Genomic DNA, 27,622 nt, shown 5'->3' on the forward strand with positions numbered 1-27,622 from the left:
GCATTTTTAACCTAATTTGTGCATTGTATTAATATTTTCCATCATCAAAAGAAGTGCATTGCAGTCAATTAATGGATTAACAGTGTAGAGCATTGAAATCATACAATCAGGTGTTGTGGCTTACAGATTTGACTAACAAATGCCCTTTTGAAAACCAGGAAGCGTTGGTGGTATAGTGGTGAGCATAAGCTCCTTTGAGAATTTTTCTTGTTTTGAAGGAATTAGGAATACACTGACCAAGAAATGCCCTTTCAAAAAACGGGAAGCTTTGTTGGTATGTGTAGCACTGGCCAACGCATGATTTTTCTTGTGTATTCTTTTCATTTTTTAAGATCATAAGCTCCTTAGAGAATGTTTCTTGTTTTGAAGAAATCAGGAATACACTGACCAAGAAATGCCCTTTCAACAAATGGGAAGCTTTGTTGGTATGTGTAGCACTTATGGGATATGGACAGAGTCATGGCTTTGTCATTCAGAGAATACTAGATTTATGGCATCTTAAAAATATCCAGCTCTGAATAGTCTTATGTAAATTAGGCTATTAAATATATTTTCCTATTATCTGCTTTAGCATGTGATACAAATTCTCTTTTCCAAAAGTGCCAAAAAGTGGACTTCAGTGTACATCATGTTTATGCATTCATTTGCATTTTTAACCTAATTTGTGCATTGTATTAATATTTTCCATCATCAAAAGAAGTGCATTGCAGTCAATTAATGGATTAACAGTGTAGAGCATTGATATCATACAATCAGGTGTTGTGGCTTACAGATTTGACTATAAATGCCCTTTTGAAAACCGGGAAGCGTTGGTGGTATAGTGGTGAGCATAAGCTCCTTTGAGAATTTTTTTGTTTTGAAGGAATTAGGAATACACTGACCAAGAAATGCCCTTTCAAAAAACGGGAAGCTTTGTTGGTATGTGTAGCACTGGCCAACGCATGATTTTTCTTGTGTATTCTTTTCATTTTTTAAGATCATAAGCTCCTTAGAGAATGTTTCTTGTTTTGAAGAAATCAGGAATACACTGACCAAGAAATGCCCTTTCAACAAATGGGAAGCTTTGTTGGTATGTGTAGCACTTATGGGATATGGACAGAGTCATGGCTTTGTCATTCAGAGAATACTAGATTTATGGCATCTTAAAAATATCCAGCTCTGAATAGTCTTATGTAAATTAGGCTATTAAATATATTTTCCTATTATCTGCTTTAGCATGTGATACAAATTCTCTTTTCCAAAAGTGCCAAAAAGTGGACTTCAGTGTACATCATGTTTATTTATTCATTTGCATTTTTAACCTAATTTGTGCATTGTATTAATATTTTCCATCATCAAAAGAAGTGCATTGCAGTCAATTAATGGATTAACAGTGTAGAGCATTGATATCATACAATCAGGTGTTGTGGCTTACAGATTTGACTAACAAATGCCCTTTTGAAAACCGGGAAGCGTTGGTGGTATAGTGGTGAGCATAAGCTCCTTTGAGAATTTTTTTTGTTTTGAAGGAATTAGGAATACACTGACCAAGAAATGCCCTTTCAAAAAACGGGAAGCTTTGTTGGTATGTGTAGCACTGGCCAACGCATGATTTTTCTTGTGTATTCTTTTCATTTTTTAAGATCATAAGCTCCTTAGAGAATGTTTCTTGTTTTGATGAAATCAGGAATACACTGACCAAAAAATGCCCTTTCAACAAATGGGAAGCTTTCTCGGTATGTGTAGCACTTATGGGGTATGGACAGAGTCTTGGCTTTGTCATTCACAGAATACTAGATTTAAGGCATCTGAAAAATATCCAACTCTGAATAGTCTTATGTAAATTAGGCTATTAAATATATTTTCCTATTATCTGCTTTAACATTTGATTCAAATTCTCTTTTCCAAAAGTGCCAAAAAGTGGACTTCAGTGTACATCATGTTTATTTATTCATTTGCATTTTGAACCTAATTTGTGCATTGTATTAATATTTATCATCATCAAAAGAAGTGCATTGCAGTCAATTAATGGATTAACAGTGTAGAGCATTGAAATCATACAATCAGGCGTTGTGGCTTACAGATTTGACTAACAAATGCCCTTTTGAAAACCGGGAAGCATTGGTGGTATAGTGGTGAGCATAGCTGCCTTCCAAGCATGACCCGGGTTCGATTCCCAGCCAACGCATAGTTTGTGTTCAATTTTTAAGATCATAAACTCCTTAGAGAATTATTCTTGTTTTGAAGGAATTCGGAATACACTGACCAAGAAATGCCCTTTCTAAAAACGGGAAGCTTTGTTGGTATGTGTAGCACTGGCCAACGCATGATTTTTCTTGTGTATTCTTTTCATTTTTTAAGATCATAAGCTCCTTAGAGAATGTTTCTTGTTTTGAAGAAATCAGGAATACACTGACCAAGAAATGCCCTTTCAACAAATGGGACGCTTTGTTGGTATGTGTAGCACTTATGGGATATGGACAGAGTCATGGCTTTGTCATTCAGAGAATACTAGATTTATGGCATCTTAAAAATGTCCAGCTCTGAATAGTCTTATGTAAATTAGGCTATTAAATATATTTTCCTATTATCTGCTTTAGCATGTGATTCAAATTCTCTTTTCCAAAAGTGCCAAAAAGTGGACTTCAGTGTACATCATGTTTATTTATTCATTTGCATTTTTAACCTAATTTGTGCATTGTATTAATATTTTCCATCATCAAAAGAAGTGCATTGCAGTCAATTAATGGATTAACAGTGTAGAGCATTGAAATCATACAATCAGGTGTTGTGGCTTACAGATTTGACTAACAAATGCCCTTTTGAAAACCAGGAAGCGTTGGTGGTATAGTGGTGAGCATAGCTGCCTTCCAAGCAGTTGACCCGGGTTCGATTCCCGGCCAACGCATAGTTTGTATTCAATTTTTAAGATCATAAACTCCTTAGAGAATTATTCTTGTTTTGAAGGAATTAGGAATACACTGACCTAGAAATGCCCTTTCAAAAAACGGGAAGCTTTGTTGGTATGTGTAGCACTTGCCAACGCATGATTTTTCTTGTGTATTCTTTTCATTTTTTAAGATCATAAGCTCCTTAGAGAATGTTTTTTGGTATGTGTAGCACTTATGGGGTATGGACAGAGTCTTGGCTTTGTCATTCACAGAATACTAGATTTAAGGCATCTTAAAAATATCCAACTTTGAATAGTCTTATGTAAATTAGGCTATTAAATATATTTTCCTATTATCTGCTTTAACATTTGATTCAAATTCTCTTTTCCAAAAGTGCCAAAAAGTGGACTTCAGTGTACATCATGTTTATGCATTCATTTGCATTTTTAACCTAATTTGTGCATTGTATTAATATTTTCCATCATCAAAAGAAGTGCATTGCAGTCAATTAATGGATTAACAGTGTAGAGCATTGAAATCATACAATCAGGTGTTGTGGCTTACAGATTTGACTAACAAATGCCCTTTTGAAAACCAGGAAGCGTTGGTGGTATAGTGGTGAGCATAAGCTCCTTTGAGAATTTTTCTTGTTTTGAAGGAATTAGGAATACACTGACCAAGAAATGCCCTTTCAAAAAATGGGAAGCTTTGTTGGTATGTGTAGCACTGGCCAACGCATGATTTTTCTTGTGTATTCTTTTCATTTTTTAAGATCATAAGCTCCTTAGAGAATGTTTCTTGTTTTGAAGAAATCAGGAATACACTGACCAAGAAATGCCCTTTCAACAAATGGGAAGCTTTGTTGGTATGTGTAGCACTTATGGGATATGGACAGAGTCATGGCTTTGTCATTCAGAGAATACTAGATTTATGGCATCTTAAAAATATCCAGCTCTGAATAGTCTTATGTAAATTAGGCTATTAAATATATTTTCCTATTATCTGCTTTAGCATGTGATTCAAATTCTCTTTTCCAAAAGTGCCAAAAAGTGGACTTCAGTGTACATCATGTTTATGCATTCATTTGCATTTTTAACCTAATTTGTGCATTGTATTAATATTTTCCATCATCAAAAGAAGTGCATTGCAGTCAATTAATGGATTAACAGTGTAGAGCATTGATATCATACAATCAGGTGTTGTGGCTTACAGATTTGACTAACAAATGCCCTTTTGAAAACCGGGAAGCGTTGGTGGTATAGTGGTGAGCATAAGCTCCTTTGAGAATTTTTTTTGTTTTGAAGGAATTAGGAATACACTGACCAAGAAATGCCCTTTCAAAAAACGGGAAGCTTTGTTGGTATGTGTAGCACTGGCCAACGCATGATTTTTCTTGTGTATTCTTTTCATTTTTTAAGATCATAAGCTCCTTAGAGAATGTTTCTTGTTTTGATGAAATCAGGAATACACTGACCAAGAAATGCCCTTTCAACAAATGGGAAGCTTTCTCGGTATGTGTAGCACTTATGGGGTATGGACAGAGTCTTGGCTTTGTCATTCACAGAATACTAGATTTAAGGCATCTGAAAAATATCCAACTCTGAATAGTCTTATGTAAATTAGGCTATTAAATATATTTTCCTATTATCTGCTTTAACATTTGATTCAAATTCTCTTTTCCAAAAGTGCCAAAAAGTGGACTTCAGTGTACATCATGTTTATTTATTCATTTGCATTTTGAACCTAATTTGTGCATTGTATTAATATTTTCCATCATCAAAAGAAGTGCATTGCAGTCAATTAATGGATTAACAGTGTAGAGCATTGAAATCATACAATCAGGTGTTGTGGCTTACAGATTTGACTAACAAATGCCCTTTTGAATACCGGGAAGCATTGGTGGTATAGTGGTGAGCATAGCTGCCTTCCAAGCAGTTGACCCGGGTTCGATTCCCGGCCAACGCATAGTTTGTATTCAATTTTTAAGATCATAAACTCCTTAGAGAATTATTCTTGTTTTGAAGGAATTAGGAATACACTGACCTAGAAATGCCCTTTCAAAAAACGGGAAGCTTTGTTGGTATGTGTAGCACTGGCCAACGCATGATTTTTCTTGTGTATTCTCTTCATTTTTTAAGATCATAAGCTCCTTAGAGAATGTTTCTTGTTTTGAAGAAATCAGGAATACACTGACCAAGAAATGCCCTTTCAACAAATGGGAAGCTTTGTTGGTATGTGTAGCACTTATGGGATATGGACAGAGTCATGGCTTTGTCATTCAGAGAATACTAGATTTATGGCATCTTAAAAATATCCAGCTCTGAATAGTCTTATGTAAATTAAGCTATTAAATATATTTTCCTATTATCTGCTTTAACATTTGATTCAAATTCTCTTTTCCAAAAGTGCCAAAAAGTGGACTTCAGTGTACATCATGTTTATTTATTCATTTGCATTTTTAACCTAATTTGTGCATTGTATTAATATTTTCCATCATCAAAAGAAGTGCATTGCAGTCAATTAATGGATTAACAGTGTAGAGCATTGAAATCATACAATCAGGTGTTGTGGCTTACAGATTTGACTAACAAATGCCCTTTTGAAAACCAGGAAGCGTTGGTGGTATAGTGGTGAGCATAAGCTCCTTTGAGAATTTTTCTTGTTTTGAAGGAATTAGGAATACACTGACCAAGAAATGCCCTTTCAAAAAACGGGAAGCTTTGTTGGTATGTGTAGCACTGGCCAACGCATGATTTTTCTTGTGTATTCTTTTCATTTTTTAAGATCATAAGCTCCTTAGAGAATGTTTCTTGTTTTGAAGAAATCAGGAATACACTGACCAAGAAATGCCCTTTCAACAAATGGGAAGCTTTGTTGGTATGTGTAGCACTTATGGGATATGGACAGAGTCATGGCTTTGTCATTCAGAGAATACTAGATTTATGGCATCTTAAAAATATCCAGCTCTGAATAGTCTTATGTAAATTAGGCTATTAAATATATTTTCCTATTATCTGCTTTAGCATGTGATACAAATTCTCTTTTCCAAAAGTGCCAAAAAGTGGACTTCAGTGTACATCATGTTTATGCATTCATTTGCATTTTTAACCTAATTTGTGCATTGTATTAATATTTTCCATCATCAAAAGAAGTGCATTGCAGTCAATTAATGGATTAACAGTGTAGAGCATTGATATCATACAATCAGGTGTTGTGGCTTACAGATTTGACTATAAATGCCCTTTTGAAAACCGGGAAGCGTTGGTGGTATAGTGGTGAGCATAAGCTCCTTTGAGAATTTTTTTTGTTTTGAAGGAATTAGGAATACACTGACCAAGAAATGCCCTTTCAAAAAACGGGAAGCTTTGTTGGTATGTGTAGCACTGGCCAACGCATGATTTTTCTTGTGTATTCTTTTCATTTTTTAAGATCATAAGCTCCTTAGAGAATGTTTCTTGTTTTGAAGAAATCAGGAATACACTGACCAAGAAATGCCCTTTCAACAAATGGGAAGCTTTGTTGGTATGTGTAGCACTTATGGGATATGGACAGAGTCATGGCTTTGTCATTCAGAGAATACTAGATTTATGGCATCTTAAAAATATCCAGCTCTGAATAGTCTTATGTAAATTAGGCTATTAAATATATTTTCCTATTATCTGCTTTAGCATGTGATACAAATTCTCTTTTCCAAAAGTGCCAAAAAGTGGACTTCAGTGTACATCATGTTTATTTATTCATTTGCATTTTTAACCTAATTTGTGCATTGTATTAATATTTTCCATCATCAAAAGAAGTGCATTGCAGTCAATTAATGGATTAACAGTGTAGAGCATTGATATCATACAATCAGGTGTTGTGGCTTACAGATTTGACTAACAAATGCCCTTTTGAAAACCGGGAAGCGTTGGTGGTATAGTGGTGAGCATAAGCTCCTTTGAGAATTTTTTTTGTTTTGAAGGAATTAGGAATACACTGACCAAGAAATGCCCTTTCAAAAAACGGGAAGCTTTGTTGGTATGTGTAGCACTGGCCAACGCATGATTTTTCTTGTGTATTCTTTTCATTTTTTAAGATCATAAGCTCCTTAGAGAATGTTTCTTGTTTTGATGAAATCAGGAATACACTGACCAAAAAATGCCCTTTCAACAAATGGGAAGCTTTCTCGGTATGTGTAGCACTTATGGGGTATGGACAGAGTCTTGGCTTTGTCATTCACAGAATACTAGATTTAAGGCATCTGAAAAATATCCAACTCTGAATAGTCTTATGTAAATTAGGCTATTAAATATATTTTCCTATTATCTGCTTTAACATTTGATTCAAATTCTCTTTTCCAAAAGTGCCAAAAAGTGGACTTCAGTGTACATCATGTTTATTTATTCATTTGCATTTTGAACCTAATTTGTGCATTGTATTAATATTTATCATCATCAAAAGAAGTGCATTGCAGTCAATTAATGGATTAACAGTGTAGAGCATTGAAATCATACAATCAGGCGTTGTGGCTTACAGATTTGACTAACAAATGCCCTTTTGAAAACCGGGAAGCATTGGTGGTATAGTGGTGAGCATAGCTGCCTTCCAAGCATGACCCGGGTTCGATTCCCAGCCAACGCATAGTTTGTGTTCAATTTTTAAGATCATAAACTCCTTAGAGAATTATTCTTGTTTTGAAGGAATTCGGAATACACTGACCAAGAAATGCCCTTTCTAAAAACGGGAAGCTTTGTTGGTATGTGTAGCACTGGCCAACGCATGATTTTTCTTGTGTATTCTTTTCATTTTTTAAGATCATAAGCTCCTTAGAGAATGTTTCTTGTTTTGAAGAAATCAGGAATACACTGACCAAGAAATGCCCTTTCAACAAATGGGACGCTTTGTTGGTATGTGTAGCACTTATGGGATATGGACAGAGTCATGGCTTTGTCATTCAGAGAATACTAGATTTATGGCATCTTAAAAATGTCCAGCTCTGAATAGTCTTATGTAAATTAGGCTATTAAATATATTTTCCTATTATCTGCTTTAGCATGTGATTCAAATTCTCTTTTCCAAAAGTGCCAAAAAGTGGACTTCAGTGTACATCATGTTTATTTATTCATTTGCATTTTTAACCTAATTTGTGCATTGTATTAATATTTTCCATCATCAAAAGAAGTGCATTGCAGTCAATTAATGGATTAACAGTGTAGAGCATTGAAATCATACAATCAGGTGTTGTGGCTTACAGATTTGACTAACAAATGCCCTTTTGAAAACCAGGAAGCGTTGGTGGTATAGTGGTGAGCATAGCTGCCTTCCAAGCAGTTGACCCGGGTTCGATTCCCGGCCAACGCATAGTTTGTATTCAATTTTTAAGATCATAAACTCCTTAGAGAATTATTCTTGTTTTGAAGGAATTAGGAATACACTGACCTAGAAATGCCCTTTCAAAAAACGGGAAGCTTTGTTGGTATGTGTAGCACTTGCCAACGCATGATTTTTCTTGTGTATTCTTTTCATTTTTTAAGATCATAAGCTCCTTAGAGAATGTTTTTTGGTATGTGTAGCACTTATGGGGTATGGACAGAGTCTTGGCTTTGTCATTCACAGAATACTAGATTTAAGGCATCTTAAAAATATCCAACTTTGAATAGTCTTATGTAAATTAGGCTATTAAATATATTTTCCTATTATCTGCTTTAACATTTGATTCAAATTCTCTTTTCCAAAAGTGCCAAAAAGTGGACTTCAGTGTACATCATGTTTATGCATTCATTTGCATTTTTAACCTAATTTGTGCATTGTATTAATATTTTCCATCATCAAAAGAAGTGCATTGCAGTCAATTAATGGATTAACAGTGTAGAGCATTGAAATCATACAATCAGGTGTTGTGGCTTACAGATTTGACTAACAAATGCCCTTTTGAAAACCAGGAAGCGTTGGTGGTATAGTGGTGAGCATAAGCTCCTTTGAGAATTTTTCTTGTTTTGAAGGAATTAGGAATACACTGACCAAGAAATGCCCTTTCAAAAAATGGGAAGCTTTGTTGGTATGTGTAGCACTGGCCAACGCATGATTTTTCTTGTGTATTCTTTTCATTTTTTAAGATCATAAGCTCCTTAGAGAATGTTTCTTGTTTTGAAGAAATCAGGAATACACTGACCAAGAAATGCCCTTTCAACAAATGGGAAGCTTTCTCGGTATGTGTAGCACTTATGGGGTATGGACAGATTCTTGGCTTTGTCATTCACAGAATACTAGATTTAAGGCATCTGAAAAATATCCAACTCTGAATAGTCTTATGTAAATTAGGCTATTAAATATATTTTCCTATTATCTGCTTTAACATTTGATTCAAATTCTCTTTTCCAAAAGTGCCAAAAAGTGGACTTCAGTGTACATCATGTTTATTTATTCATTTGCATTTTGAACCTAATTTGTGCATTGTATTAATATTTTCCATCATCAAAAGAAGTGCATTGCAGTCAATTAATGGATTAACAGTGTAGAGCATTGAAATCATACAATCAGGTGTTGTGGCTTACAGATTTGACTAACAAATGCCCTTTTGAATACCGGGAAGCATTGGTGGTATAGTGGTGAGCATAGCTGCCTTCCAAGCAGTTGACCCGGGTTCGATTCCCGGCCAACGCATAGTTTGTATTCAATTTTTAAGATCATAAACTCCTTCGAGAATTATTCTTGTTTTGAAGGAATTAGGAATACACTGACCTAGAAATGCCCTTTCAAAAAACGGGAAGCTTTGTTGGTATGTGTAGCACTGGCCAACGCATGATTTTTCTTGTGTATTCTCTTCATTTTTTAAGATCATAAGCTCCTTAGAGAATGTTTCTTGTTTTGAAGAAATCAGGAATACACTGACCAAGAAATGCCCTTTCAACAAATGGGAAGCTTTGTTGGTATGTGTAGCACTTATGGGATATGGACAGAGTCATGGCTTTGTCATTCAGAGAATACTAGATTTATGGCATCTTAAAAATATCCAGCTCTGAATAGTCTTATGTAAATTAAGCTATTAAATATATTTTCCTATTATCTGCTTTAACATTTGATTCAAATTCTCTTTTCCAAAAGTGCCAAAAAGTGGACTTCAGTGTACATCATGTTTATTTATTCATTTGCATTTTTAACCTAATTTGTGCATTGTATTAATATTTTCCATCATCAAAAGAAGTGCATTGCAGTCAATTAATGGATTAACAGTGTAGAGCATTGAAATCATACAATCAGGTGTTGTGGCTTACAGATTTGACTAACAAATGCCCTTTTGAAAACCAGGAAGCGTTGGTGGTATAGTGGTGAGCATAAGCTCCTTTGAGAATTTTTCTTGTTTTGAAGGAATTAGGAATACACTGACCAAGAAATGCCCTTTCAAAAAACGGGAAGCTTTGTTGGTATGTGTAGCACTGGCCAACGCATGATTTTTCTTGTGTATTCTTTTCATTTTTTAAGATCATAAGCTCCTTAGAGAATGTTTCTTGTTTTGAAGAAATCAGGAATACACTGACCAAGAAATGCCCTTTCAACAAATGGGAAGCTTTGTTGGTATGTGTAGCACTTATGGGATATGGACAGAGTCATGGCTTTGTCATTCAGAGAATACTAGATTTATGGCATCTTAAAAATATCCAGCTCTGAATAGTCTTATGTAAATTAGGCTATTAAATATATTTTCCTATTATCTGCTTTAGCATGTGATACAAATTCTCTTTTCCAAAAGTGCCAAAAAGTGGACTTCAGTGTACATCATGTTTATTTATTCATTTGCATTTTTAACCTAATTTGTGCATTGTATTAATATTTTCCATCATCAAAAGAAGTGCATTGCAGTCAATTAATGGATTAACAGTGTAGAGCATTGATATCATACAATCAGGTGTTGTGGCTTACAGATTTGACTAACAAATGCCCTTTTGAAAACCGGGAAGCGTTGGTGGTATAGTGGTGAGCATAAGCTCCTTTGAGAATTTTTTTTGTTTTGAAGGAATTAGGAATACACTGACCAAGAAATGCCCTTTCAAAAAACGGGAAGCTTTGTTGGTATGTGTAGCACTGGCCAACGCATGATTTTTCTTGTGTATTCTTTTCATTTTTTAAGATCATAAGCTCCTTAGAGAATGTTTCTTGTTTTGATGAAATCAGGAATACACTGACCAAGAAATGCCCTTTCAACAAATGGGAAGCTTTCTCGGTATGTGTAGCACTTATGGGGTATGGACAGAGTCTTGGCTTTGTCATTCACAGAATACTAGATTTAAGGCATCTGAAAAATATCCAACTCTGAATAGTCTTATGTAAATTAGGCTATTAAATATATTTTCCTATTATCTGCTTTAACATTTGATTCAAATTCTCTTTTCCAAAAGTGCCAAAAAGTGGACTTCAGTGTACATCATGTTTATTTATTCATTTGCATTTTGAACCTAATTTGTGCATTGTATTAATATTTATCATCATCAAAAGAAGTGCATTGCAGTCAATTAATGGATTAACAGTGTAGAGCATTGAAATCATACAATCAGGCGTTGTGGCTTACAGATTTGACTAACAAATGCCCTTTTGAAAACCGGGAAGCATTGGTGGTATAGTGGTGAGCATAGCTGCCTTCCAAGCATGACCCGGGTTCGATTCCCAGCCAACGCATAGTTTGTGTTCAATTTTTAAGATCATAAACTCCTTAGAGAATTATTCTTGTTTTGAAGGAATTCGGAATACACTGACCAAGAAATGCCCTTTCTAAAAACGGGAAGCTTTGTTGGTATGTGTAGCACTGGCCAACGCATGATTTTTCTTGTGTATTCTTTTCATTTTTTAAGATCATAAGCTCCTTAGAGAATGTTTCTTGTTTTGAAGAAATCAGGAATACACTGACCAAGAAATGCCCTTTCAACAAATGGGACGCTTTGTTGGTATGTGTAGCACTTATGGGATATGGACAGAGTCATGGCTTTGTCATTCAGAGAATACTAGATTTATGGCATCTTAAAAATGTCCAGCTCTGAATAGTCTTATGTAAATTAGGCTATTAAATATATTTTCCTATTATCTGCTTTAGCATGTGATTCAAATTCTCTTTTCCAAAAGTGCCAAAAAGTGGACTTCAGTGTACATCATGTTTATTTATTCATTTGCATTTTTAACCTAATTTGTGCATTGTATTAATATTTTCCATCATCAAAAGAAGTGCATTGCAGTCAATTAATGGATTAACAGTGTAGAGCATTGAAATCATACAATCAGGTGTTGTGGCTTACAGATTTGACTAACAAATGCCCTTTTGAAAACCAGGAAGCGTTGGTGGTATAGTGGTGAGCATAGCTGCCTTCCAAGCAGTTGACCCGGGTTTGATTCCCGGCCAACGCATAGTTTGTATTCAATTTTTAAGATCATAAACTCCTTAGAGAATTATTCTTGTTTTGAAGGAATTAGGAATACACTGACCTAGAATTGCCCTTTCAAAAAACGGGAAGCTTTGCTGGTATGTGTAGCACTTGCCAACGCATGATTTTTCTTGTGTATTCTTTTCATTTTTTAAGATCATAAGCTCCTTAGAGAATGTTTTTTGGTATGTGTAGCACTTATGGGGTATGGACAGAGTCTTGGCTTTGTCATTCACAGAATACTAGATTTAAGGCATCTTAATAATATCCAACTCTGAATAGTCTTATGTAAATTAGGCTATTAAATATATTTTCCTATTATCTGCTTTAACATTTGATTCAAATTCTCTTTTCCAAAAGTGCCAAAAAGTGGACTTCAGTGTACATCATGTTTATGCATTCATTTGCATTTTTAACCTAATTTGTGCATTGTATTAATATTTTCCATCATCAAAAGAAGTGCATTGCAGTCAATTAATGGATTAACAGTGTAGAGCATTGAAATCATACAATCAGGTGTTGTGGCTTACAGATTTGACTAACAAATGCCCTTTTGAAAACCGGGAAGCGTTGGTGGTATAGTGGTGAGCATATGCTCCTTTGAGAATTTTTTTTGTTTTGAAGGAATTAGGAATACACTGACCAAGAAATGCCCTTTCAAAAAACGGGAAGCTTTGTTGGTATGTGTAGCACTGGCCAACGCACGATTTTTCTTGTGTATTCTTTTCATTTTTTAAGATCATAAGCTCCTTAGAGAATGTTTCTTGTTTTGATGAAATCAGGAATACACTGACCAAGAAATGCCCTTTCAACAAATGGGAAGCTTTCTCGGTATGTGTAGCACTTATGGGGTATGGACAGAGTCTTGGCTTTGTCATTCACAGAATACTAGATTTAAGGCATCTGAAAAATATCCAACTCTGAATAGTCTTATGTAAATTAGGCTATTAAATATATTTTCCTATTATCTGCTTTAACATTTGATTCAAATTCTCTTTTCCAAAAGTGCCAAAAAGTGGACTTCAGTGTACATCATGTTTATTTATTCATTTGCATTTTGAACCTAATTTGTGCATTGTATTAATATTTTCCATCATCAAAAGAAGTGCATTGCAGTCAATTAATGGATTAACAGTGTAGAGCATTGAAATCATACAATCAGGTGTTGTGGCTTACAGATTTGACTAACAAATGCCCTTTTGAAAACCAGGAAGCGTTGGTGGTATAGTGGTGAGCATAGCTGCCTTCCAAGCAGTTCACCCGGGTTCGATTCCTGGCCAACGCATAGTTCGATTCCTGGCCAATGCATAGTTTGTATTCAATTTTTAAGATCATAAACTCCTTAGAGAATTATTCTTGTTTTGAAGGAATTAGGAATACACTGACCTAGAAATGCCCTTTCAAAAAACGGGAAGCTTTGTTGGTATGTGTAGCACTTGCCAACGCATGATTTTTCTTGTGTATTCTTTTCGTTTTTTAAGATCATAAGCTCCTTAGAGAATGTTTCTTCTATTGAAGAAATCAGGAATACACTGACCAAGAAATGCCCTTTCAACAAATGGGAAGCTTTCTTGGTATGTGTAGCACTTATGGGGTATGGACAGAGTCTTGGCTTTGTCATTCACAGAATACTAGATTTAAGGCATCTTAAAAATATCCAACTCTGAATAGTCTTATGTAAATTAGGCTATTAAATATATTTTCCTATTATCTGCTTTAACATTTGATTCAAATTCTCTTTTCCAAAAGTGCCAAAAAGTGGACTTCAGTGTACATCATGTTTATGTATTCATTTGCATTTTGAACCTAATTTGTGCATTGTATTAATATTTTCCATCATCAAAAGAAGTGCATTGCAGTCAATTAATGGATTAACAGTGTAGAGCATTGAAATCATACAATCAGGTGTTGTGGCTTACAGATTTGACTAACAAATGCCCTTTTGAAAACCGGGAAGCGTTGGTGGTATAGTGGTGAGCATAAGCTCCTTTGAGAATTTTTTTTGTTTTGAAGGAATTAGGAATACACTGACCAAGAAATGTCCTTTCAAAAAACGGGAAGCTTTGTTGGTATGTGTAGCACTGGCCAACGCACGATTTTTCTTGTGTATTCTTTTCATTTTTTAAGATCATAAGCTCCTTAGAGAATGTTTCTTGTTTTGAAGAAATCAGGAATACACTGACCAAGAAATGCCCTTTCAACAAATGGGAAGCTTTCTCGGTATGTGTAGCACTTATGGGGTATGGACAGAGTCTTGGCTTTGTCATTCACAGAATACTAGATTTAAGGCATCTGAAAAATATCCAACTCTGAATAGTCTTATGTAAATTAGGCTATTAAATATATTTTCCTATTATCTGCTTTAACATTTGATTCAAATTCTCTTTTCCAAAAGTGCCAAAAAGTGGACTTCAGTGTACATCATGTTTATTTATTCATTTGAATTTTGAACCTAATTTGTGCATTGTATTAATATTTTCCATCATCAAAAGAAGTGCATTGCAGTCAATTAATGGATTAACAGTGTAGAGCATTGAAATCATACAATCAGGTGTTGTGGCTTACAGATTTGACTAACAAATGCCCTTTTGAAAACCAGGAAGCGTTGGTGGTATAGTGGTGAGCATAGCTGCCTTCCAAGCAGTTCACCCGGGTTCGATTCCTGGCCAACGCATAGTTCGATTCCTGGCCAACGCATAGTTTGTATTCAATTTTTAAGATCATAAACTCCTTAGAGAATTATTCTTGTTTTGAAGGAATTAGGAATACACTGACCTAGAAATGCCCTTTCAAAAAACGGGAAGCTTTGTTGGTATGTGTAGCACTTGCCAACGCATGATTTTTCTTGTGTATTCTTTTCGTTTTTTAAGATCATAAGCTCCTTAGAGAATGTTTCTTCTATTGAAGAAATCAGGAATACACTGACCAAGAAATGCCCTTTCAACAAATGGGAAGCTTTCTTGGTATGTGTAGCACTTATGGGGTATGGACAGAGTCTTGGCTTTGTCATTCACAGAATACTAGATTTAAGGCATCTTAAAAATATCCAACTCTGAATAGTCTTATGTAAATTAGGCTATTAAATATATTTTCCTATTATCTGCTTTAACATTTGATTCAAATTCTCTTTTCCAAAAGTGCCAAAAAGTGGACTTCAGTGTACATCATGTTTATGTATTCATTTGCATTTTTAACCTAATTTGTGCATTGTATTAATATTTTCCATCATCAAAAGAAGTGCATTGCAGTCAATTAATGGATTAACAGTGTAGAGCATTGAAATCATACAATCAGGTGTTGTGGCTTACAGATTTGACTAACAAATGCCCTTTTGAAAACCGGGAAGCGTTGGTGGTATAGTGGTGAGCATAAGCTCCTTTGAGAATTTTTTTTGTTTTGAAGGAATTAGGAATACACTGACCAAGAAATGCCCTTTCAAAAAACGGGAAGCTTTGTTGGTATGTGTAGCACTGGCCAACGCACGATTTTTCTTGTGTATTCTTTTCATTTTTTAAGATCATAAGCTCCTTAGAGAATGTTTCTTGTTTTGAAGAAATCAGGAATACACTGACCAAGAAATGCCCTTTCAACAAATGGGAAGCTTTCTCGGTATGTGTAGCACTTATGGGGTATGGACAGAGTCTTGGCTTTGTCATTCACAGAATACTAGATTTAAGGCATCTGAAAAATATCCAACTCTGAATAGTCTTATGTAAATTAGGCTATTAAATATATTTTCCTATTATCTGCTTTAACATTTGATTCAAATTCTCTTTTCCAAAAGTGCCAAAAAGTGGACTTCAGTGTACATCATGTTTATTTATTCATTTGCATTTTGAACCTAATTTGTGCATTGTATTAATATTTATCATCATCAAAAGAAGTGCATTGCAGTCAATTAATGGATTAACAGTGTAGAGCATTGAAATCATACAATCAGGCGTTGTGGCTTACAGATTTGACTAACAAATGCCCTTTTGAAAACCGGGAAGCATTGGTGGTATAGTGGTGAGCATAGCTGCCTTCCAAGCATGACCCGGGTTCGATTCCCGGCCAACGCATAGTTTGTGTTCAATTTTTAAGATCATAAACTCCTTAGAGAATTATTCTTGTTTTGAAGGAATTCGGAATACACTGACCAAGAAATGCCCTTTCTAAAAACGGGAAGCTTTGTTGGTATGTGTAGCACTGGCCAACGCATGATTTTTCTTGTGTATTCTTTTCATTTTTTAAGATCATAAGCTCCTTAGAGAATGTTTCTTGTTTTGAAGAAATCAGGAATACACTGACCAAGAAATGCCCTTTCAACAAATGGGACGCTTTGTTGGTATGTGTAGCACTTATGGGATATGGACAGAGTCATGGCTTTGTCATTCAGAGAATACTAGATTTATGGCATCTGAAAAATGTCCAGCTCTGAATAGTCTTATGTAAATTAGGCTATTAAATATATTTTCCTATTATCTGCTTTAGCATGTGATTCAAATTCTCTTTTCCAAAAGTGCCAAAAAGTGGACTTCAGTGTACATCATGTTTATTTATTCATTTGCATTTTTAACCTAATTTGTGCATTGTATTAATATTTTCCATCATCAAAAGAAGTGCATTGCAGTCAATTAATGGATTAACAGTGTAGAGCATTGAAATCATACAATCAGGTGTTGTGGCTTACAGATTTGACTAACAAATGCCCTTTTGAAAACCGGGAAGCGTTGGTGGTATAGTGGTGAGCATAAGCTCCTTTGAGAATTTTTTTTGTTTTGAAGGAATTAGGAATACACTGACCAAGAAATGCCCTTTCAAAAAACGGGAAGCTTTGTTGGTATGTGTAGCACTGGCCAACGCACGATTTTTCTTGTGTATTCTTTTCATTTTTTAAGATCATAAGCTCCTTAGAGAATGTTTCTTGTTTTGAAGAAATCAGGAATACACTGACCAAGAAATGCCCTTTCAACAAATGGGAAGCTTTCTCGGTATGTGTAGCACTTATGGGGTATGGACAGAGTCTTGGCTTTGTCATTCACAGAATACTAGATTTAAGGCATCTGAAAAATATCCAACTCTGAATAGTCTTATGTAAATTAGGCTATTAAATATATTTTCCTATTATCTGCTTTAACATTTGATTCAAATTCTCTTTTCCAAAAGTGCCAAAAAGTGGACTTCAGTGTACATCATGTTTATTTATTCATTTGCATTTTGAACCTAATTTGTGCATTGTATTAATATTTATCATCATCAAAAGAAGTGCATTGCAGTCAATTAATGGATTAACAGTGTAGAGCATTGAAATCATACAATCAGGCGTTGTGGCTTACAGATTTGACTAACAAATGCCCTTTTGAAAACCGGGAAGCATTGGTGGTATAGTGGTGAGCATAGCTGCCTTCCAAGCATGACCCGGGTTCGATTCCCGGCCAACGCATAGTTTGTGTTCAATTTTTAAGATCATAAACTCCTTAGAGAATTATTCTTGTTTTGAAGGAATTCGGAATACACTGACCAAGAAATGCCCTTTCTAAAAACGGGAAGCTTTGTTGGTATGTGTAGCACTGGCCAACGCATGATTTTTCTTGTGTATTCTTTTCATTTTTTAAGATCATAAGCTCCTTAGAGAATGTTTCTTGTTTTGAAGAAATCAGGAATACACTGACCAAGAAATGCCCTTTCAACAAATGGGACGCTTTGTTGGTATGTGTAGCACTTATGGGATATGGACAGAGTCATGGCTTTGTCATTCAGAGAATACTAGATTTATGGCATCTGAAAAATGTCCAGCTCTGAATAGTCTTATGTAAATTAGGCTATTAAATATATTTTCCTATTATCTGCTTTAGCATGTGATTCAAATTCTCTTTTCCAAAAGTGCCAAAAAGTGGACTTCAGTGTACATCATGTTTATTTATTCATTTGCATTTTTAACCTAATTTGTGCATTGTATTAATATTTTCCATCATCAAAAGAAGTGCATTGCAGTCAATTAATGGATTAACAGTGTAGAGCATTGAAATCATACAATCAGGTGTTGTGGCTTACAGATTTGACTAACAAATGCCCTTTTGAAAACCAGGAAGCGTTGGTGGTGTAGTGGTGAGCATAGCTGCCTTCCAAGCAGTTGACCCGGGTTCGATTCCCGGCCAACGCATAGTTTGTATTCAATTTTTAAGATCATAAACTCCTTAGAGAATTATTCTTGTTTTGAAGGAATTAGGAATACACTGACCTAGAAATGCCCTTTCAAAAAACGGGAAGCTTTGTTGGTATGTGTAGCACTTGCCAACGCATGATTTTTCTTGTGTATTCTTTTCATTTTTTAAGATCATAAGCTCCTTAGAGAATGTTTTTTGGTATGTGTAGCACTTATGGGGTATGGACAGAGTCTTGGCTTTGTCATTCACAGAATACTAGATTTAAGGCATCTGAAAAATATCCAACTCTGAATAGTCTTATGTAAATTAGGCTATTAAATATATTTTCCTATTATCTGCTTTAACATTTGATTCAAATTCTCTTTTCCAAAAGTGCCAAAAAGTGGACTTCAGTGTACATCATGTTTATGCATTCATTTGCATTTTTAACCTAATTTGTGCATTGTATTAATATTTTCCATCATCAAAAGAAGTGCATTGCAGTCAATTAATGGATTAACAGTGTAGAGCATTGAAATCATACAATCAGGTGTTGTGGCTTACAGATTTGACTAACAAATGCCCTTTTGAAAACCGGGAAGCGTTGGTGGTATAGTGGTGAGCATAAGCTCCTTTGAGAATTTTTTTTGTTTTGAAGGAATTAGGAATACACTGACCAAGAAATGCCCTTTCAAAAAACGGGAAGCTTTGTTGGTATGTGTAGCACTGGCCAACGCACGATTTTTCTTGTGTATTCTTTTCATTTTTTAAGATCATAAGCTCCTTAGAGAATGTTTCTTGTTTTGATGAAATCAGGAATACACTGACCAAGAAATGCCCTTTCAACAAATGGGAAGCTTTCTCGGTATGTGTAGCACTTATGGGGTATGGACAGAGTCTTGGCTTTGTCATTCACAGAATACTAGATTTAAGGCATCTGAAAAATATCCAACTCTGAATAGTCTTATGTAAATTAGGCTATTAAATATATTTTCCTATTATCTGCTTTAACATTTGATTCAAATTCTCTTTTCCAAAAGTGCCAAAAAGTGGACTTCAGTGTACATCATGTTTATTTATTCATTTGCATTTTGAACCTAATTTGTGCATTGTATTAATATTTTCCATCATCAAAAGAAGTGCATTGCAGTCAATTAATGGATTAACAGTGTAGAGCATTGAAATCATACAATCAGGTGTTGTGGCTTACAGATTTGACTAACAAATGCCCTTTTGAAAACCAGGAAGCGTTGGTGGTATAGTGGTGAGCATAGCTGCCTTCCAAGCAGTTGACCCGGGTTCGATACCTGGCCAACGCATAGTTTGTATTCAATTTTTAAGATCATAAACTCCTTAGAGAATTATTCTTGTTTTGAAGGAATTAGGAATACACTGACCTAGAAATGCCCTTTCAAAAAACGGGAAGCTTTGTTGGTATGTGTAGCACTTGCCAACGCATGATTTTTCTTGTGTATTCTTTTCGTTTTTTAAGATCATAAGCTCCTTAGAGAATGTTTCTTCTATTGAAGAAATCAGGAATACACTGACCAAGAAATGCCCTTTCAACAAATGGGAAGCTTTCTTGGTATGTGTAGCACTTATGGGGTATGGACAGAGTCTTGGCTTTGTCATTCACAGAATACTAGATTTAAGGCATCTTAAAAATATCCAACTCTGAATAGTCTTATGTAAATTAGGCTATTAAATATATTTTCCTATTATCTGCTTTAACATTTGATTCAAATTCTCTTTTCCAAAAGTGCCAAAAAGTGGACTTCAGTGTACATCATGTTTATGTATTCATTTGCATTTTTAACCTAATTTGTGCATTGTATTAATATTTTCCATCATCAAAAGAAGTGCATTGCAGTCAATTAATGGATTAACAGTGTAGAGCATTGAAATCATACAATCAGGTGTTGTGGCTTACAGATTTGACTAACAAATGCCCTTTTGAAAACCGGGAAGCGTTGGTGGTATAGTGGTGAGCATAAGCTCCTTTGAGAATTTTTTTTGTTTTGAAGGAATTAGGAATACACTGACCAAGAAATGCCCTTTCAAAAAACGGGAAGCTTTGTTGGTATGTGTAGCACTGGCCAACGCACGATTTTTCTTGTGTATTCTTTTCATTTTTTAAGATCATAAGCTCCTTAGAGAATGTTTCTTGTTTTGATGAAATCAGGAATACACTGACCAAGAAATGCCCTTTCAACAAATGGGAAGCTTTCTCGGTATGTGTAGCACTTATGGGGTATGGACAGAGTCTTGGCTTTGTCATTCACAGAATACTAGATTTAAGGCATCTGAAAAATATCCAACTCTGAATAGTCTTATGTAAATTAGGCTATTAAATATATTTTCCTATTATCTGCTTTAACATTTGATTCAAATTCTCTTTTCCAAAAGTGCCAAAAAGTGGACTTCAGTGTACATCATGTTTATTTATTCATTTGCATTTTGAACCTAATTTGTGCTTTGTATTAATATTTTCCATCATCAAAAGAAGTGCATTGCAGTCAATTAATGGATTAACAGTGTAGAGCATTGAAATCATACAATCAGGCGTTGTGGCTTACAGATTTGACTAACAAATGCCCTTTTGAAAACCAGGAAGCGTTGGTGGTATAGTGGTGAGCATAGCTGCCTTCCAAGCAGTTGACCCGGGTTCGATTCCCGGCCAACGCATAGTTTGTATTCAATTTTTAAGATCATAAACTCCTTAGAGAATTATTCTTGTTTTGAAGGAATTAGGAATACACTGACCTAGAAATGCCCTTTCAAAAAACGGGAAGCTTTGTTGGTATGTGTAGCACTTGCCAACGCATGATTTTTCTTGTGTATTCTTTTCATTTTTTAAGATCATAAGCTCCTTAGAGAATGTTTTTTGGTATGTGTAGCACTTATGGGGTATGGACAGAGTCTTGGCTTTGTCATTCACAGAATACTAGATTTAAGGCATCTTAAAAATATCCAACTTTGAATAGTCTTATGTAAATTAGGCTATTAAATATATTTTCCTATTATCTGCTTTAACATTTGATTCAAATTCTGTTTTCCAAAAGTGCCAAAAAGTGGACTTCAGTGTACATCATGTTTATGCATTCATTTGCATTTTTAACCTAATTTGTGCATTGTATTAATATTTTCCATCATCAAAAGAAGTGCATTGCAGTCAATTAATGGATTAACAGTGTAGAGCATTGAAATCATACAATCAGGTGTTGTGGCTTACAGATTTGACTAACAAATGCCCTTTTGAAAACCAGGAAGCGTTGGTGGTATAGTGGTGAGCATAAGCTCCTTTGAGAATTTTTCTTGTTTTGAAGGAATTAGGAATACACTGACCAAGAAATGCCCTTTCAAAAAATGGGAAGCTTTGTTGGTATGTGTAGCACTGGCCAACGCATGATTTTTCTTGTGTATTCTTTTCATTTTTTAAGATCATAAGCTCCTTAGAGAATGTTTCTTGTTTTGAAGAAATCAGGAATACACTGACCAAGAAATGCCCTTTCAACAAATGGGAAGCTTTGTTGGTATGTGTAGCACTTATGGGATATGGACAGAGTCATGGCTTTGTCATTCAGAGAATACTAGATTTATGGCATCTTAAAAATATCCAGCTCTGAATAGTCTTATGTAAATTAGGCTATTAAATATATTTTCCTATTATCTGCTTTAGCATGTGATTCAAATTCTCTTTTCCAAAAGTGCCAAAAAGTGGACTTCAGTGTACATCATGTTTATGCATTCATTTGCATTTTTAACCTAATTTGTGCATTGTATTAATATTTTCCATCATCAAAAGAAGTGCATTGCAGTCAATTAATGGATTAACAGTGTAGAGCATTGATATCATACAATCAGGTGTTGTGGCTTACAGATTTGACTAACAAATGCCCTTTTGAAAACCGGGAAGCGTTGGTGGTATAGTGGTGAGCATAAGCTCCTTTGAGAATTTTTTTTGTTTTGAAGGAATTAGGAATACACTGACCAAGAAATGCCCTTTCAAAAAACGGGAAGCTTTGTTGGTATGTGTAGCACTGGCCAACGCATGATTTTTCTTGTGTATTCTTTTCATTTTTTAAGATCATAAGCTCCTTAGAGAATGTTTCTTGTTTTGATGAAATCAGGAATACACTGACCAAGAAATGCCCTTTCAACAAATGGGAAGCTTTCTCGGTATGTGTAGCACTTATGGGGTATGGACAGAGTCTTGGCTTTGTCATTCACAGAATACTAGATTTAAGGCATCTGAAAAATATCCAACTCTGAATAGTCTTATGTAAATTAGGCTATTAAATATATTTTCCTATTATCTGCTTTAACATTTGATTCAAATTCTCTTTTCCAAAAGTGCCAAAAAGTGGACTTCAGTGTACATCATGTTTATTTATTCATTTGCATTTTGAACCTAATTTGTGCATTGTATTAATATTTTCCATCATCAAAAGAAGTGCATTGCAGTCAATTAATGGATTAACAGTGTAGAGCATTGAAATCATACAATCAGGTGTTGTGGCTTACAGATTTGACTAACAAATGCCCTTTTGAATACCGGGAAGCATTGGTGGTATAGTGGTGAGCATAGCTGCCTTCCAAGCAGTTGACCCGGGTTCGATTCCCGGCCAACGCATAGTTTGTATTCAATTTTTAAGATCATAAACTCCTTAGAGAATTATTCTTGTTTTGAAGGAATTAGGAATACACTGACCTAGAAATGCCCTTTCAAAAAACGGGAAGCTTTGTTGGTATGTGTAGCACTGGCCAACGCATGATTTTTCTTGTGTATTCTCTTCATTTTTTAAGATCATAAGCTCCTTAGAGAATGTTTCTTGTTTTGAAGAAATCAGGAATACACTGACCAAGAAATGCCCTTTCAACAAATGGGAAGCTTTGTTGGTATGTGTAGCACTTATGGGATATGGACAGAGTCATGGCTTTGTCATTCAGAGAATACTAGATTTATGGCATCTTAAAAATATCCAGCTCTGAATAGTCTTATGTAAATTAAGCTATTAAATATATTTTCCTATTATCTGCTTTAACATTTGATTCAAATTCTCTTTTCCAAAAGTGCCAAAAAGTGGACTTCAGTGTACATCATGTTTATTTATTCATTTGCATTTTTAACCTAATTTGTGCATTGTATTAATATTTTCCATCATCAAAAGAAGTGCATTGCAGTCAATTAATGGATTAACAGTGTAGAGCATTGAAATCATACAATCAGGTGTTGTGGCTTACAGATTTGACTAACAAATGCCCTTTTGAAAACCAGGAAGCGTTGGTGGTATAGTGGTGAGCATAAGCTCCTTTGAGAATTTTTCTTGTTTTGAAGGAATTAGGAATACACTGACCAAGAAATGCCCTTTCAAAAAACGGGAAGCTTTGTTGGTATGTGTAGCACTGGCCAACGCATGATTTTTCTTGTGTATTCTTTTCATTTTTTAAGATCATAAGCTCCTTAGAGAATGTTTCTTGTTTTGAAGAAATCAGGAATACACTGACCAAGAAATGCCCTTTCAACAAATGGGAAGCTTTGTTGGTATGTGTAGCACTTATGGGATATGGACAGAGTCATGGCTTTGTCATTCAGAGAATACTAGATTTATGGCATCTTAAAAATATCCAGCTCTGAATAGTCTTATGTAAATTAGGCTATTAAATATATTTTCCTATTATCTGCTTTAGCATGTGATACAAATTCTCTTTTCCAAAAGTGCCAAAAAGTGGACTTCAGTGTACATCATGTTTATTTATTCATTTGCATTTTTAACCTAATTTGTGCATTGTATTAATATTTTCCATCATCAAAAGAAGTGCATTGCAGTCAATTAATGGATTAACAGTGTAGAGCATTGATATCATACAATCAGGTGTTGTGGCTTACAGATTTGACTAACAAATGCCCTTTTGAAAACCGGGAAGCGTTGGTGGTATAGTGGTGAGCATAAGCTCCTTTGAGAATTTTTTTTGTTTTGAAGGAATTAGGAATACACTGACCAAGAAATGCCCTTTCAAAAAACGGGAAGCTTTGTTGGTATGTGTAGCACTGGCCAACGCATGATTTTTCTTGTGTATTCTTTTCATTTTTTAAGATCATAAGCTCCTTAGAGAATGTTTCTTGTTTTGATGAAATCAGGAATACACTGACCAAGAAATGCCCTTTCAACAAATGGGAAGCTTTCTCGGTATGTGTAGCACTTATGGGGTATGGACAGAGTCTTGGCTTTGTCATTCACAGAATACTAGATTTAAGGCATCTGAAAAATATCCAACTCTGAATAGTCTTATGTAAATTAGGCTATTAAATATATTTTCCTATTATCTGCTTTAACATTTGATTCAAATTCTCTTTTCCAAAAGTGCCAAAAAGTGGACTTCAGTGTACATCATGTTTATTTATTCATTTGCATTTTGAACCTAATTTGTGCATTGTATTAATATTTATCATCATCAAAAGAAGTGCATTGCAGTCAATTAATGGATTAACAGTGTAGAGCATTGAAATCATACAATCAGGCGTTGTGGCTTACAGATTTGACTAACAAATGCCCTTTTGAAAACCGGGAAGCGTTGGTGGTATAGTGGTGAGCATAGCTGCCTTCCAAGCAGTTGACCCGGGTTCGATTCCCGGCCAACGCATAGTTTGTATTCAATTTTTAAGATCATAAACTCCTTAGAGAATTATTCTTGTTTTGAAGGAATTAGGAATACACTGACCTAGAATTGCCCTTTCAAAAAACGGGAAGCTTTGTTGGTATGTGTAGCACTTGCCAACGCATGATTTTTCTTGTGTATTCTTTTCATTTTTTAAGATCATAAGCTCCTTAGAGAATGTTTTTTGGTATGTGTAGCACTTATGGGGTATGGACAGAGTCTTGGCTTTGTCATTCACAGAATACTAGATTTAAGGCATCTTAATAATATCCAACTCTGAATAGTCTTATGTAAATTAGGCTATTAAATATATTTTCCTATTATCTGCTTTAACATTTGATTCAAATTCTCTTTTCCAAAAGTGCCAAAAAGTGGACTTCAGTGTACATCATGTTTATGCATTCATTTGCATTTTTAACCTAATTTGTGCATTGTATTAATATTTTCCATCATCAAAAGAAGTGCATTGCAGTCAATTAATGGATTAACAGTGTAGAGCATTGAAATCATACAATCAGGTGTTGTGGCTTACAGATTTGACTAACAAATGCCCTTTTGAAAACCGGGAAGCGTTGGTGGTATAGTGGTGAGCATATGCTCCTTTGAGAATTTTTTTTGTTTTGAAGGAATTAGGAATACACTGACCAAGAAATGCCCTTTCAAAAAACGGGAAGCTTTGTTGGTATGTGTAGCACTGGCCAACGCACGATTTTTCTTGTGTATTCTTTTCATTTTTTAAGATCATAAGCTCCTTAGAGAATGTTTCTTGTTTTGATGAAATCAGGAATACACTGACCAAGAAATGCCCTTTCAACAAATGGGAAGCTTTCTCGGTATGTGTAGCACTTATGGGGTATGGACAGAGTCTTGGCTTTGTCATTCACAGAATACTAGATTTAAGGCATCTGAAAAATATCCAACTCTGAATAGTCTTATGTAAATTAGGCTATTAAATATATTTTCCTATTATCTGCTTTAACATTTGATTCAAATTCTCTTTTCCAAAAGTGCCAAAAAGTGGACTTCAGTGTACATCATGTTTATTTATTCATTTGCATTTTGAACCTAATTTGTGCATTGTATTAATATTTTCCATCATCAAAAGAAGTGCATTGCAGTCAATTAATGGATTAACAGTGTAGAGCATTGAAATCATACAATCAGGTGTTGTGGCTTACAGATTTGACTAACAAATGCCCTTTTGAAAACCAGGAAGCGTTGGTGGTATAGTGGTGAGCATAGCTGCCTTCCAAGCAGTTCACCCGGGTTCGATTCCTGGCCAACGCATAGTTCGATTCCTGGCCAACGCATAGTTTGTATTCAATTTTTAAGATCATAAACTCCTTAGAGAATTATTCTTGTTTTGAAGGAATTAGGAATACACTGACCTAGAAATGCCCTTTCAAAAAACGGGAAGCTTTGTTGGTATGTGTAGCACTTGCCAACGCATGATTTTTCTTGTGTATTCTTTTCGTTTTTTAAGATCATAAGCTCCTTAGAGAATGTTTCTTCTATTGAAGAAATCAGGAATACACTGACCAAGAAATGCCCTTTCAACAAATGGGAAGCTTTCTTGGTATGTGTAGCACTTATGGGGTATGGACAGAGTCTTGGCTTTGTCATTCACAGAATACTAGATTTAAGGCATCTTAAAAATATCCAACTCTGAATAGTCTTATGTAAATTAGGCTATTAAATATATTTTCCTATTATCTGCTTTAACATTTGATTCAAATTCTCTTTTCCAAAAGTGCCAAAAAGTGGACTTCAGTGTACATCATGTTTATGTATTCATTTGCATTTTGAACCTAATTTGTGCATTGTATTAATATTTTCCATCATCAAAAGAAGTGCATTGCAGTCAATTAATGGATTAACAGTGTAGAGCATTGAAATCATACAATCAGGTGTTGTGGCTTACAGATTTGACTAACAAATGCCCTTTTGAAAACCGGGAAGCGTTGGTGGTATAGTGGTGAGCATAAGCTCCTTTGAGAATTTTTTTTGTTTTGAAGGAATTAGGAATACACTGACCAAGAAATGTCCTTTCAAAAAACGGGAAGCTTTGTTGGTATGTGTAGCACTGGCCAACGCACGATTTTTCTTGTGTATTCTTTTCATTTTTTAAGATCATAAGCTCCTTAGAGAATGTTTCTTGTTTTGAAGAAATCAGGAATACACTGACCAAGAAATGCCCTTTCAACAAATGGGAAGCTTTCTCGGTATGTGTAGCACTTATGGGGTATGGACAGAGTCTTGGCTTTGTCATTCACAGAATACTAGATTTAAGGCATCTGAAAAATATCCAACTCTGAATAGTCTTATGTAAATTAGGCTATTAAATATATTTTCCTATTATCTGCTTTAACATTTGATTCAAATTCTCTTTTCCAAAAGTGCCAAAAAGTGGACTTCAGTGTACATCATGTTTATTTATTCATTTGCATTTTGAACCTAATTTGTGCATTGTATTAATATTTTCCATCATCAAAAGAAGTGCATTGCAGTCAATTAATGGATTAACAGTGTAGAGCATTGAAATCATACAATCAGGTGTTGTGGCTTACAGATTTGA

At 34.9% G+C, this 27,622-nt stretch overlaps 10 non-coding genes across 10 annotated transcripts; all 10 read left to right on the forward strand.

Moving 5' to 3' along the window:
• The first annotated feature begins 2,815 nt into the window (after positions 1-2,815).
• Positions 2,816-2,887, forward strand: TRNAG-UCC (transfer RNA glycine (anticodon UCC)). Its single transcript has one exon. It is a non-coding gene; the product is annotated as a tRNA-Gly (tRNA).
• A 1,876-nt stretch (positions 2,888-4,763) lies between these two features.
• Positions 4,764-4,835, forward strand: TRNAG-UCC (transfer RNA glycine (anticodon UCC)). The gene has a single exon. It is a non-coding gene; the product is annotated as a tRNA-Gly (tRNA).
• Positions 4,836-8,138: 3,303 nt separating this feature from the next.
• TRNAG-UCC (transfer RNA glycine (anticodon UCC)) lies at positions 8,139-8,210 on the forward strand. Its single transcript has one exon. It is a non-coding gene; the product is annotated as a tRNA-Gly (tRNA).
• A 1,230-nt stretch (positions 8,211-9,440) lies between these two features.
• Positions 9,441-9,512, forward strand: TRNAG-UCC (transfer RNA glycine (anticodon UCC)). Its single transcript has one exon. It is a non-coding gene; the product is annotated as a tRNA-Gly (tRNA).
• Positions 9,513-12,170: 2,658 nt separating this feature from the next.
• On the forward strand, positions 12,171-12,242 carry TRNAG-UCC (transfer RNA glycine (anticodon UCC)). The gene has a single exon. It is a non-coding gene; the product is annotated as a tRNA-Gly (tRNA).
• Positions 12,243-18,332: 6,090 nt separating this feature from the next.
• TRNAG-UCC (transfer RNA glycine (anticodon UCC)) lies at positions 18,333-18,404 on the forward strand. Its single transcript has one exon. It is a non-coding gene; the product is annotated as a tRNA-Gly (tRNA).
• Positions 18,405-19,634: 1,230 nt separating this feature from the next.
• Positions 19,635-19,706, forward strand: TRNAG-UCC (transfer RNA glycine (anticodon UCC)). Its single transcript has one exon. It is a non-coding gene; the product is annotated as a tRNA-Gly (tRNA).
• A 1,294-nt stretch (positions 19,707-21,000) lies between these two features.
• TRNAG-UCC (transfer RNA glycine (anticodon UCC)) lies at positions 21,001-21,072 on the forward strand. Its single transcript has one exon. It is a non-coding gene; the product is annotated as a tRNA-Gly (tRNA).
• A 1,876-nt stretch (positions 21,073-22,948) lies between these two features.
• On the forward strand, positions 22,949-23,020 carry TRNAG-UCC (transfer RNA glycine (anticodon UCC)). The gene has a single exon. It is a non-coding gene; the product is annotated as a tRNA-Gly (tRNA).
• A 1,940-nt stretch (positions 23,021-24,960) lies between these two features.
• TRNAG-UCC (transfer RNA glycine (anticodon UCC)) lies at positions 24,961-25,032 on the forward strand. Its single transcript has one exon. It is a non-coding gene; the product is annotated as a tRNA-Gly (tRNA).
• Positions 25,033-27,622: the final 2,590 nt, after the last annotated feature.

Source organism: Taudactylus pleione, unplaced genomic scaffold, assembly GCF_031769625.1.
Source record: "Taudactylus pleione unplaced genomic scaffold, aTauple2 ptg000467l, whole genome shotgun sequence".
Classification (NCBI taxonomy): Eukaryota; Metazoa; Chordata; class Amphibia; order Anura; family Myobatrachidae; genus Taudactylus; species Taudactylus pleione.